The 12,247-nt window shown below is 45.4% G+C and overlaps 1 protein-coding gene across 41 annotated transcripts in view; it reads left to right on the top strand.

Moving 5' to 3' along the window:
- Positions 1-12,247, top strand: part of CEP128 (centrosomal protein 128) — a 407,789-nt gene that overhangs the window by 264,989 nt on the left and 130,553 nt on the right. The gene's annotated exons all lie outside the window — the stretch shown is intronic.

Here is a 12,247-nt window from a genome sequence, read left to right as displayed (position 1 = left end):
AATTTGCATCAAAACTGTCTTTTTCTTTTCACAGTCTATGAGATGAAGGCAATCAAACTATTGATTGAGAGAAATTTTTGTTTGAGATGTCTGCTTTTTATAAGATTATCATTGTTATACTCATTGAAATCTGGATAGAGAATATACAGCCAAATAAACACATAAGCAAGCAGGCTACCTCTTGCTTTCCCTAATTTCCATGCTGAGTCTTTTCTCCTTCCTCTGTTTTTTTTCTGCACTGTAGCTTATCTGCATATTTTCTGATATTTATCATGTTCTAATTAACATAATTTTATGTGTAAGTTTTCATAAAGTAGAACTTCCTCAGGGGGGATACCCCTTTCTTTCCTATCTAAATAAGGGAAAAGACTGAATGAGTATCTGTTGAACAAGTGGGCCTCATTGATGATATTTACAACATTGACTTTCTCTCCTTGTGTTCAACACTAAGTTCAAGATGACTATCACCCATTTTCTCCTAATGATGTGTGGCTGTCCATGGATATTTGTACAGTCCTTCACTTTCCCTGGATTACTTTCTCCTATAAAATACATAGTTCACCTTGAATAAGGATTCGTGTAGTATCTGATTTTCAACTTTTTTTCTGACTTGTCCACATTTTCAGGTCAAAGTCTTTGGCATTTTGATAATCCTATAATTTTTTTTCTTGTAGTGATGTGATAAATTTCTTTCCCTACCAGAAGCCAATTTTGGGCCTTATATCCTTCACTCAGAAAACTAACTTCATTTTGTCCTATATAATTTATACAGTTAGTTCTTCACTTCCCATATTCTCCTTTCTATTTTAATGTCCTGACCTTCAACTAAAAGAAGAAATGAAAACTATCTCCCGAATGCTTCAGCTTCCTATCTTGGGCTTTAGAGTCACTATACATATACTCCATTTTCCCCCAAGTATATTATTCATGACCAGGTGAATCAAAAATAATAAATAGCAGCAGTGGATTTGATAAACCTTGTCAGGTCATATATCTGATATTTGCTGTAAGAAAATAGCATACTTTCTAATTTTTCATGTCAGGCCTATATAGCACACAGCAGGAAATCACCACCACAAATGCTCATCTCTTCTTCCCGAGGTCAAGAACTGAATGCCAGCTACTGACTGAATGTTCCTTATTGTTTGGTAACAGGATGTCTTTCCTATTTCTTTGACCCTGACGCTCCCCTAAGAAATGCGTTCAGTGTCACTACCCACTACATATGAGTAGCCGTGGAGATGCACACGTGACTGCACCCATATTTATGAAAGTGAAACAAAAGTTTCTTGAAACAATACTCTCCTTATGCCAGTATATGATTTTATTTTTGGTACTGTGCTATGCATTCTTTGTCATTACAAAGTGAAAAAACTTACACATTGATAGAATGATCCACTAATAGGGCACATCTTACAATGTGAAACACTTCAGAGAAGATTTGGAAGATTGCTTTTTTAAATCAGGACTAGATTTACTTTCTATTTCAGTGATTTCCAGAAGATAATGTGGGTTTTTTTTTAAATTTTTTATTAACATATAATGTATTATTAGCCCCAGGGGTACAGGTCTGTGAATTGCCAAGTTTACACACTTCACAGCACTCACCATAGTGAAACTTTTTTTTTTTTTTAAGTGGGTTTTGGAGACCTACCCCCCAAAGAGTCTGATTTTGAAATTACAAGGTAGAGCCCTAGAATAGATTGTTTAACAGTTTCCCCAAATAAGCTCCATACAACTGGCCTGGAGACCCCACTTTGAAAGGCTTTGGAATCTTTTCTTCTGAGGTTGTAGAGGCTCAGAGGTCCTGCTGCTTCCCCTTCATCTCTTTGTCTTGTTCATCTGATCATTCTTTTGGCTAGACTCACATTTTCTCCACGACACTAGCATCTTTATTTTGTTTACATTTCTTTTTTTTTTTTTTTCATTATTTCATTCTTTATGCTCTCTGCATATGACATCTTTTTCATGAGTCAGAAATTAGAGACATGCTCTTTAGGCCTTCACCCCCTGCTTTTTACCCCCATGAGAGAGACTAGTAGCAAGTAGAACGAGTCACATTACGGGTGACCTTAGAAGACAGAGGTAGTACCTGCCCTTTGTGAACCTGTTAGTTGCAGGGGAGGGGAGATTAGAAAGAGGGTAGGAAATGCAGTCTGAGCCCTAGTCCTTAAGGTTAGCCTTTGGAACACACCCACCTCACTCAGCCACCCCCTTCCCATCACCCTCTCTTGTACATTTTCAGGAGGTAGCTGTAGCATCTTATCTGTTTGCCAGACCTCTTTTTCCACAAGTTCATGTTAACCTTATAATTAAGCTTTTCTACTTTTTGTTTACATATATGTGTGTGTCTGTGTGTGTGTATATGTGTGTGTATACATATATATGTATATACATATATTTAAAGCCTTATAAATCTAAGTGTTCTTTGGCCCAGTATTCTAATAAATTGCTCTTAGAAAAAAAAAAAAGTGTGCAAGATTTATATACACGTATTTTCATCTAAGTGTTATGATAGTAAGTAAAATCAACATAATTGGCCAAAGTAGAGAACGTTGAATAAATTCTAGTATATCTAAATAGTGACAGGACACAGTAGGCACTCAGTAATATTTGTTGATTACCTTCATGAATGTGTTTAATGGAATATTATACATACATTTTCAATGATGACATTGATAGATATGTGTATATATATATATATCAATATATGTGATCATATGTATATGTATATATATATAATGACATATGGATTTATATGTTAAAGATGTATTCATTAAAGAGGAATTATTCATTAAACATAAATTCATTAAAGATAAATTCTATTAGCGATTCAGAAGAACAGTCTGTTTTGACCAGTCTGAACACCCCCGAAACACTTAATAGCCATTGTGGCTTTCTAACCCCATACTGCTGTTTCGAGTTTTGGTTTTGCTTAGAATATATTATTTTCCAAGTCTTTCCACCAACTTTTGATTTTTTAAAAAATCAACTGTTTTTAGGGGTGCTTGGGTGGTTCAGTCAGTTAAGTATCTGCCTTTGGCTTAGGTCATGATCCAGGGGATCCTAGGAACAAGCCCCATTTTGGGTTCCCTGCTCAGGGGGGAGTCCTCTGCTTCTTCTCCCTCTGCTGCTCCCCGCCGCTCATGCTCTCTCTTGTTTTCTCTCTTTCTCAAATAAATAAGTAAAATATTTAAAAATAAATAAAATTGACCTTATTTTTTAGAGCAGTTTTAGGTTCGCAGCAAAAGGTTGGTCATGGAAAGTACAGAGTGTTCCCATATACCTCCTGTAAAGTTTTTTCCGGCGAGATAAACACAACACCAGGCAAAGTGGGTGCAAGGCAAGATTTATTAAAAACGCTCTCCAGTGAAGTTTCAGAGCTCAGGAGAAGGGGAGCCAGGAAAGTTGCGCCGGGAGGAGGTGGGCACCCTCGGGCGAGGTTCCGCCACTCTGGAAAGCAGAGTGGCGGAAGTCGCGCCCAAGGCAGGGAGGAGGGGGCTTTTAAGGGGTCTTGGGGAAAGCTCAGGGGTCTTTGGGCAAGTTTCCCTTATTTGGATATCCCGCCTGCTCATCGGGATCCCATTGGTCCACAGGAGCCTGGGGCGGGGGTCTCAGGTTCCTGCTTGGGCCTTTGTTCTCCTGTCCGAGCTCAGGTCTTGTGGCGGGAACTTTCGCCATCTTTGGTAGCCCTTCCTGCCAGCCCAACATTCCGACCTTTTGCTTAATATAATGGTGTCAGGGGCGTCGACTCGGTTCTGGCTACTTCCTGCTGACAGGGGGCGTCATCATAGGCGTCGTTGGAAGTGGGCAGGCGAGAGTAGGGCTGGAGGAGGAGTTGATTGACAGATACTCAGGCAAGTTCTTATAGGCGACCCTTCAAGTACTGGAAAAGACAGGGAGCAACTGAGATTAGAAGGAGGATTATGCATACAGGTCCCGCCAGAGGGAGCAGCCAGGTTACCCAGTTGTAGGGGTCCAGGCCCCAGGAGGACGTGTCTCGCCACGGTGCTTGGATCCGATCCCTGAGCTCTTTGATCCTGGAGGTAACTATATGATTGGTTAACAAAGTAACAACATTCTTCATTTAATAATAGGCAGGTCCCCCCCTTTTCCGCGGTCAGAAGGTCTAAGGCCCTTTGGTTCTGTAGAGCTAAGGCTGCCAGGCTGGTGACTTGCGTCTGTAGGGCTGTGAGGGAGTCAGCAACCCGCTCTGTGTCATCATTCAGGGCTTGGGAGAGTTTGTAAGAAAAAAGTCTATGGAGGTTCCTATCCCCGCTGTTCCAGTTGCCACCCCTGTGGCTATTCCTGCCCCTGTTATGAATGGGAGGAAGGCAGCCCTTCCTCCATGGTGTTGGGGAAATAGGATGGACAGCAGCTGGGATTCAGAGTAGATGGTGGTAGAAGGAGATAGTAGGATGAATATACAGCCCAGGGAGTCGTTAGTGGTCAGGCAGCGATGGAATCCCTGAGGGCACAAGAGAAATATTCCCGAGGGAGTACAGTACAGGAGGGAGGAATTAGTGATATGGCAGCTGCGGTGGTGGTAAGGGAGGACACATTAATAATATGTATGTTTCCCCCCATGGGGCCCATATGGACCGTATTATTTGTGGCCCTGAAGTTGGGGAGTGGCCAGTCAATAGGGAGGGGTATCCCCAGGAAGGTAGAGTGAGGTAAGGTAGATAGGATAAAAGAGGCGGGGAAATGGCTGGAGGGCTATGATTTCTAAGAAAGGGCGGCCATATAGTAATTCAAATGGGCTTAAGCCTGAAGACCTGCGGGGCGTAGCCAGGAGTCTGGTGAGAGCCATAGGCAGAAGTGTAGGCCAGGAAAGACGGGTTTCTAGGGTAGGTTTGGTGAGTTGGGCTTTGAGCAGCCTGTTGGCCTTTTCTACCTTACCGATGACTGTGGGTGGTATGGGATGTGAAGTTTCCGGGTTATGTTGAGGCTCTCAGCTACCTGTTGGGTTACACTGGAGATGAAGGCAGGTCTGTTGTCTGACTGGAGGGTCCGGGGCAATCCCAACCTCGGGATGATGCGCTCGATGAGTATTGTAGCCACTATGTCCGCTGTTTCCCAGGCCATGAGGTATGCTTCGATCCAGCCTGTGAATGTATTTTATGGCGAGGCATGGGAGTGAAGTCCAGTTGTCAGTCTTCCCCCAGCTGATGCCCTCAGAGCTGTTGGTTAGGCCCTGGTCTGCGGATTCCTCCTTGTGAATTCACAGCGGAACAGGTTTTGCAAGCCCTGTGGACAACTTCGATTACCTTAGATAAGGAAGGATGATAGAACAATGGCTGAAGAAATTAGTGGAGAGCCTATGGGCCACTATGGAGGGATTGGTGGATGTCAGTAATCAAGGTGTGCACCAGATTGCCTGGCAGGGCAATCCTGTCCTGGATGTAGATCCACCCCTTATCTGGCAAGGGTATAGGCAGTAAAGTTGCAGGGTTTAAGCAGGGGGAGGTAGAGAGAGAGAGAGATGCGGGTTTTCTAGGAATAGCAGATGGAATAGCTGGAGACGAGGGTCAGATGGGCCAGGTATCGGTGGCTAAGGAGATCTGTGAGTCAGGAGGAGAGTAGACCGTGATGGGCTGCCCTAAGGTCATGTTGAGGGCCTTAGAGGGGGGTACTTGATATCCCTTGGCCCCCAGAAAACTAAGTAGGGTGGAGGTGTCGTCTTGGGAGACCGAGAGGGAGGGGCTACAGAGGAGGAGGTCATCCACATATGTAGTAGAGTACTGGCCTTAAGGACACACTGCTGTTAAGTCTGTAGGCCTCGCCGAAAATGTGAGGGCTGTCCCTGAACCCCTGGGGTAGAACAGTCCAAGAAGTTAATTGTCCAGAAGCATGCGTGTCAGGATCCTCCCAGGTGAAGGCAAAAAGAAAATAGGAATCAGGGTGCAAGGGGACGGTGAAAAAAGCATCCTTTAGCTCCAGTACAGTAAAGTGAGAGGTGTTTGGGGGAACGCGAGACAGTAGGGTTAGGAACGACTGGGTGGAGGGGGACCATGACCTCGTTGATAAGCCTAAGGTCTTGTACCAGTCGATAAGCCCCTGAGGGCTTGCGTACTTGGAGGATGGAGTGTTACAGGGGGAAATGATGGGAATCAGGAGTCCCTGACGTTAAAGCCATTCTATGATAGTTTCAGGCCCTGGCGGTGGGCTAAGGAAATAGGGAACTGAGCTTGAGGGAAACTTAGAGTTATCCTTAAGCTGTACTTTAACCAGGGTAAGGTGGGAAGCAATGATGGGTTTCGAGGTGTCCCACACCTGAGGGTCTACAGTAGGTAGGTCATCTGGAGTGAGGGTCGAGGGAGTGGAGAGGTGTAGGATGAGACGGGTTGAGGTGGATAGAGGGGAGGAAGGGGAGAGGCAGATAGTTGCCCTTAGTTTTTGGAGAATGTCCCTACCCAGTGGAGGGACCAGGCAGGAAGGAATCATAGGAACGAGTGGGGGAAGGGAAACCCATCCAGGCTACAGGTAAGGGGAAGGGTCACCCTAGGATTGGAGGAGGTCCCATCGATCCCCATAACAGTAATTGGTGAGGTTCGAGTAAGTCCGGAGTAGGAAGGCAGAACAGAGTAGGTAGCCCCCGTGTCCAGCAAAAAAGAGATGGACTTACCCATTACCTGGAGCATAACCCTGGGCTCGGCCTGGGTGAGAGGGGTGGCTGAGTCTGGGCTTCGTCAGTCGTCCTCCAATCCAAGCAGTTGAAAGGCCAGACTTACTATCTCGGGGGGTCCCCCACGTTGAGGCGCCGAAGATACCCCGAGGTTAGGGCAGTTGGATTTCCAGTGGCCCATCAAATGGCATTGAGGGCAAGGCCAAGTTGGCGGCTTTGGATTGGGGCACTGGCGAGCCCAATGTCCCTCGGCCCTGCATTTGAAACAGGCCCCCCGGCGGGGTGCAATTGGTTGCCCCTCTCTGCTGGCTCCCGGAGCCGGCCGGCCGCAGGGCTGCTACCAAAGCTTGGGTCTGCAACTGAACCTTTTGCTGGAGTCTGGCTTGTCGTTTAAGCTCAGCCGCCTCCTCACGGGAATTAAAGACCTTAAATGCCATTTTCACCAAGTCAGAAATGGGGGTCTGAGGGTCCTCCTCAGCCTTCTTTAACTTTCCCTGTATATCTGGTGCCAATTGAGAGATAAAATGAGTAGCCAGTACCGTGGCCCCCGCAGGAGAGGCAGGGTCCAAGCGAGTGTACTGGGTTAAAGGTTAGGTCAACTGGTTAAGAAACATGGTGGGGTTGTCGTAGGGGCCTGGACAATATCCCTAATCTTGTCGTAATTAACGGCCTTATTAGAGGCTGGCCACATGCCTGCTATGAGACACTGGACCATGCGGTCGCGGCGCCAGTGGCCATCTTGGCCATCCTGATAATCCCAACCTGGTTCTACAGCTGGGACCACCCGGGCTCCAGCATCAGTGAGCTGGACCTGATCCGCGTGCTCCCGGGCAGCAGCCTGGATGCGTTCCCTCTCCTCTATGGTGAGGGTGGTGGTCTGGACCACATGTAAATCATGCCAGGTGAGGTCATAGGCTTGGGCTAGATATTGGAATTCTTTAATATAGTTATCAGGACTGGCCAAAAAGGAGCCCAAACGTTTCTCAATTTGGGAAAGGTCCTGTAGAGAGAAGGGCGCATGAACTCAAACTTCCTCAACTCCAGCAACCTCCCTTGGGGGGCAGACTAACTCAGCGCTGGGGGGGGGGGCTTTCGAGCCCTAGTGCGGCTGGAGCCACACAGACACATTCACGCCGTCAGGCACTCTTCAGATTGAAACAGATTGGACACCCTCCCCTTTGGGTATCCCTGGCTAATGGATGGTGATCAGTCTCCCCTTCCATTCTTTACGAAAGGATCTAGCTCAAACAGTAGCCCTGCGGCTGTTACAACAGAATTCAATTAAACACAAAAGGTGTTTACCAACAGATTTCAAAAGCGTAAACCTAGTTCTGGCGACCAGCGCTCGGGTATTTTATCCCATTCTGTTAAAGGTTACCAAAGACTTTGAATGCTACCTTAAGAATGACCCATTAAAACTCCGAGACACACAATTAACCAGCAGTTCTAGTCATCTCTTTGCCAGCAGACTTTAACAAATAACAAGAGCCTATTTGACCTTCAGTAAACTTTGATTGGAGTTTCCCGTTTACTGCGGATAAATTTGTCAGGAGTTCGGATAGGAGTGGGGAGGGGGAGAAGGAGGGGTAGATGAGAGCGCCGGTTCAGAAATTCTAGGAATTTAAGGGACCTTGGGGTGAAGGATCGTGGTAAAGAGGAGGAGGAGGAGAAACCAGAGGCCCTCTCGTCAGTGGGTGGGTGAAGCTCTCTGGGGGTTCAGAGAGAGGAGACGGGGAGGAGAGGTCCAAGTCTTTGGGAGCAGTGGGTGGCAGGGGAGGGGGAGGGGAGCGGGCCAAGAGGACCTGAGAGATGGAGCAGTGAGAGCAGAGGAAGGGGCGAGAGTGCAGAGTCCAGAAAGCTGGACATAAGGGACCTTGGCCCATCTGCCTTGGTGTCTGCCGAGGTTATTTAGGTCCATGAAAGTCTGATAGTTAAACGTGCCTTCCGGAGGCCATTGGGACTGATTGTCTAATCGGTATTGTGGCCAAGCGACAGTACAGTAACGTCGTTTTCGCAGGTCCTGGTCCAGTTCCAGGGTTTTAAGATTGGCCAGCAGGCCTAAAACACCCCCGGGATGTTTTAGGGTCGAATTTGGATTGGGAGGTCCCCACGATTCGTTGCCGGGCAACCCGAGGGCTGGAGGAAGGCGTCCCCTCGTCCACCACTGGGTTGCGGAAAAACTGTGTCGACTGCCATAGAGGTTAGGACGTCTCCCAGCCTCTCGGAGTCACGGAGGTCACCTGGTGACCGGAGGGGTCCACCCTGACGCGGCCGCGATTAGGGCAGGGCTTTCCGGAAGGAGGCGCGGAATCGGGGAAACTCACCACAGCTTCGGAAGTGGCGTTCGGAAGGGCAGGTCCAGTTCAGCCAGGGAAAGGAGAGAGCCTCCCCACTGTGTGGGGGCTCAATCTCCTTCCCGGGTTTCGGCACCAAATGTAAAGTTTTTTCCGGCGAGATAAACACAACACCAGGCAAAGTGGGTGCAAGGCAAGATTTATTAAAAACGCTCTCCAGCGAAGTTTCAGAGCTCAGGAGAAGGGGAGCCAGGAAAGTTGCGCTGGGAGGAGGTGGGCACCCTCGGGCGAGGTTCCGCCACTCTGGAAAGCAGAGTGGCGGAAGTCGCGCCCAAGGCAGGGAGGAGGGGGCTTTTAAGGGGTCTTGGGGAAAGCTCAGGGGTCTTTGGGCAAGTTTCCCTTATTTGGATATCCCGCCTGCTCATCGGGATCCCATTGGTCCACAGGAGCCCGGGGCGGGGGTCTCAGGTTCCTGCTTGGGCCTTTGTTCTCCTGTCCGAGCTCAGGTCTTGTGGCGGGAACTTTCGCCATCTTTGGTAGCCCTTCCTGCCAGCCCAACACCTCCTGCTCCCACACATCCCCCACCAGAGAGCTACATTTGTTAAAAGTTGATGCATCTACATGGACATGTCCTAATCACCCCCATAGTTTACATCAGGGTTTGCTCTTGCTGTACATTCTTTAGGTATTAAAGGTGTATTATCGACAGGTAACTACCAGTTTAGTGTTATACAGAGTATTTTCACTGCCCTAAAAGGCCCCTGTGCTCTACCTATTTAACAACCCCTCTCTCAGAACTAGAAATCACTGATTTCCTTACTGCCTCCATGGTATGCCTTTTCTAGAGTGTCATATAGTTGGAATCAGAGAGGATGTAGTCTTTTCAGGTTGACTTCTTTCACTTTGTAATATGGATTTAAGGTTTCTCTGTCTTTCGTGGCTTGATAGCTCATTTCTTTTTAGTGCCGAAAGATATCCCATTGTCTGGATTTGTCACAGTTGATCTCTTCACCTAATGTTGCTTCCAGGTTTTGGCAATTATAAATGAAACTCCTAGAAACATCTTTATGTAGGTTTTTATAGGGATATAAGTTTTTGGTTCATTTGGGTAAATACCAAAGAGGACAGTCACAGGATCACATGGAAAGAGATGTGTTTAGTTTTGTAAGAAACTGCCAAACTGTCTTCCTAAATGTCTGCAGAATTTTGCATTTCCATCAGCAGCAAATGAGAATTCCTGTTGCTTCACATCCTTGCTAGCATTTGGTGTTGTCAGTGTTCTTTTCTTATTTTAATTCCTTGCTCAATTCAAATGCTACAAGTTCCATAATACTGCCTTCACCAACCCATTAAGTATCTCCCCACTCCATACTATAATTATCTTTATTTTTTTTAAAGATTTTATTTATTTATATATTTGCAGAGAGGGAACGCAAGCAGGGAGAGTGGGCGAGGGAGAAGCTGGCTTCCCGCTGAGCAAGGAGCCTGTTGCTGGGCTCCATCCCAGGATCCTGGGATCATGACCCAAGCTGAAGGCAGCCAGTTAATGGCTGAGCCACCCAGGTGCCCCTATCTTCATTTTTACTACTCCTTTAGACTCACTACATGCTGCTCATTTCTTTTCTCATTTCTCCTATCGGAATATTAACTCTTTGATGACAAACAGCCATTTTTTTACATAAGATGCAGTGCTTAATACATTTCTGTAAAATGTAAACATTAACATTTCTTGAATAGAAGAACTGGGGTTATATTTCTCAGGTAAAAATTGTTTAAAAAATAAAACCATTTAGGGATGCCTGGGTGGCTCAGTAGTTAAGCCTCTGCCTTCAGCTCAGGTCATGATCTCAGGGCCCTAGGATCAAGCCCCGCATTGGGCTCTCTGCTCAACATGGAGCCTGCCTCTCTGCCTACTTGTGATCTCTGTCTGTCAAATAAATAAATAAAATATTTTTAAAAAATAAAATAAAACCATTTAGAAATGTACCCATAGTATATCTCACTTGCTTCATTTTTGTTGAGAAGTGGTTAAAATAGTGTTAGTTTTATATGTAGTTCATAGATCATAGCTCATTACAGTGGAAAGTAAACTAGTTATCTTTTTTACTAAAGATTTGTTTATTTTAGAGAGAAGGGGAGAGTGTGTGCAGCAGGGAAGGGGGGGGGTGTGGGGAGAGAAACTCAAACAAACTCGGGACTTGTGGTACCCAACAGGACTCTGAGATCATGACCTGAGTCAAAATCAAGATTCGACTGAGCCTCCCAGGTGCCCCTAACCTAGTTAACTTTTTAACTAATTTCTGAGGCAGCCAGGATGCTGTGTTGTGATAACCCAGTCTGCATCAGAGAGGTAGAATTGTGTCTCATTTATCACCTTTTGTAGTCTTTCCTCAAAACTGTGCTATTGCTCCTGTTTTTACTGAGTCAGATAGGATTAGTTTTGTTCTGTGAAAATGGGTTCTATTCCTAGAAAATACAAATTTGTGATTTAAGAGCATATTATTGAAAGTGTCCTATTTCATTAAAATAGCAATGTGAATATATATGTTACTGTGCCTCTTTTTTGTACCTTTAGAATTTAATTAAGCCATTCATACATATGAGACATTTACAAAGGCCAGTTGTCATGACTCACATCCTTTTGCTTTCAGATGAGCTTAATTCTATAGAAGTAGTGTTTAATAGAAGAAGGGTTTATGTTAATACTATAACGTGTTGTTTCACTAAGTTGAATATTTACAAATGAGGCTAATATGAATAATGGTCACTACTAATTGCTGCTCTGATTTTTGAGTCTTGATTCTCATTACTTTGTTTCATTGAGATTTCTGAGAAAGTAAACAATATCTTCTTGAAACAACAGAAACAAGTAGTGATAAGGAAATGTAGACAACAAAGTAGAACTGTATTTCTCTTGACAGTGTAACACCCCTTTTTTACTAGCTTTTATCCTTACGTGGTTTTGCAAGTCCCACTCCCTCGGTAAAGTCTTCTCTCTTATTGCTGCAAGTATTTTGAGGAGTTCTAAGTGTTCGGCTCTGATGTGTATATACCCCTATCTAATTAGTAACCTGTGTTATATTCATTTTCCTGGACTTCTGTAGCAAGTATCACAAACCAGGTGGCTTAAAAAAACAGAAGTCAGGGGTGGGTATTAGAGAGGGCACGGATTGCATGGAGCACTGGGTGTGGTGCAAAAATAATGAATACTGTTATGCTGAAAATAAATAAAATATAAATTAGAAAAAAAAAGTCTATTCTCTCACTGTGCTGGAGACTAGAAGTCAGAAATCAAGATGTCAGCAGGGCCCTGCTCCCTATGCAG

The sequence above is a fragment of the Mustela nivalis genome (genome assembly GCF_964662115.1).
Source record: "Mustela nivalis genome assembly, chromosome: 6".
Classification (NCBI taxonomy): Eukaryota; Metazoa; Chordata; class Mammalia; order Carnivora; family Mustelidae; genus Mustela; species Mustela nivalis.
Note: the sequence above shows the minus strand (reverse complement) of the source record. Positions and strands in the feature narration are given on the sequence as shown.